Raw genomic sequence first — 1,347 nt, 5'->3', positions numbered from 1 at the left:
GCCCTGTTTTGCTTCTGCAGGTGACCCACACTCGGAGTTCGAGCGAGCGAGTGAGCAAACTCCTACTCAATGCCTCGCAGACAACGAGGCGCTCGCAGCTCGTACTCGTAGCAGCAATGAGGCGAGGAACGAGAAGTTTGGCTCGCTCGCCAAACGAGCGAGCGCTGCTTGTTTGCTCGCGCTTCTATTAAATGAGCGAGGCTGTTGGGTGTTGCCTCACTCGAAGTGCGAGGTGAGTAGCTGTCTGCATACTCACTCTGCTAGGAAAGACGAGTGAGCGACGAGCGAGCGCTCCGAGTGTACTATACAACACATGCATTTTTGTGCATAAAAATGTGGGAATGTATGTCAATAGATTATGTACGAAAGTATGTTAATAATTGTATGTACATATGCATATATATATGTGAAGTATTATATTAGGGCAGCATTTAAAACAACAAATAAAATTGATTACATACATAAGCATAGATTATGGAATGAATTATTTTTTAGAGTTATATTCATACATGTATACACACATAACATGTTTATATGTATATGTTTGTATGTACGTATTTATGCATATATGCATTTATATATGTATGTACATATGCATGTATTTTGTCTTTACAGAGAAAAGTAAGTAACGAAGATATTATAATCGTTTGTGCCGCAGAAACAAAAAACAAGTAAGCACTTGCTAACACCCCCAAAATAGTTTTCTACTTGTAGCAGTTATGCTGTATACCTGAATGAAATATAGTCCTTGGTGAAAAAATTTATTTGTGGCCTGTTGTTCAAGGACATATGTACATATGTATGCATGCATATATGGATATGTAGACATGGGATAATTTGCGTAAACAAAGAATAGAGACCGGTTCGCATACAACTTTGGCGTTGCGTTGGCGTCGAATTTCAAAGCAGCCGTCCACATATCCAAAATTTGGCAACGCTAAGGCCAACACAAAGCAGAAAGATCGCTGCGTCGGTCGCCAGCTGTTGCAAATAAATAAAATTAAATGAAATGTTTTTTCCTTTTAATCAAATGAAATAAAGAAATATATTTTTAATGCTATTATTGATATGAAATATTAATTTATTTCTCGTTAATATGTTAATTTAGTGGCCAAAGTAGTCTCTGCCAAGCTTCTTTGTAGAACGCATACTTTTAACGTGCGTTCTGTCAAACCAACGCCAACTACAAAGTCAACGCGAAAGTTCTATGTGGACCAGCATTAATTATCAAATAGTAGTTTGTATTATCCTACATATATATTTATGTATGGGGCTAAACCAGGAATATTCATTTGAGAATGCTGATGTCCTACTCATTTATGAAATGAAAGACAAAATAATGATTTT

This window comes from Rhagoletis zephyria, unplaced genomic scaffold (genome assembly GCF_001687245.7).
Source record: "Rhagoletis zephyria isolate East Lansing unplaced genomic scaffold, Rhagoletis_zephyria_1.1 Rzeph_scaffold_00800, whole genome shotgun sequence".
Taxonomy (NCBI): domain Eukaryota; kingdom Metazoa; phylum Arthropoda; class Insecta; order Diptera; family Tephritidae; genus Rhagoletis; species Rhagoletis zephyria.
The sequence above is the reverse complement of the archived record's forward strand: the minus strand, read 5'-3'. Positions refer to the sequence as shown.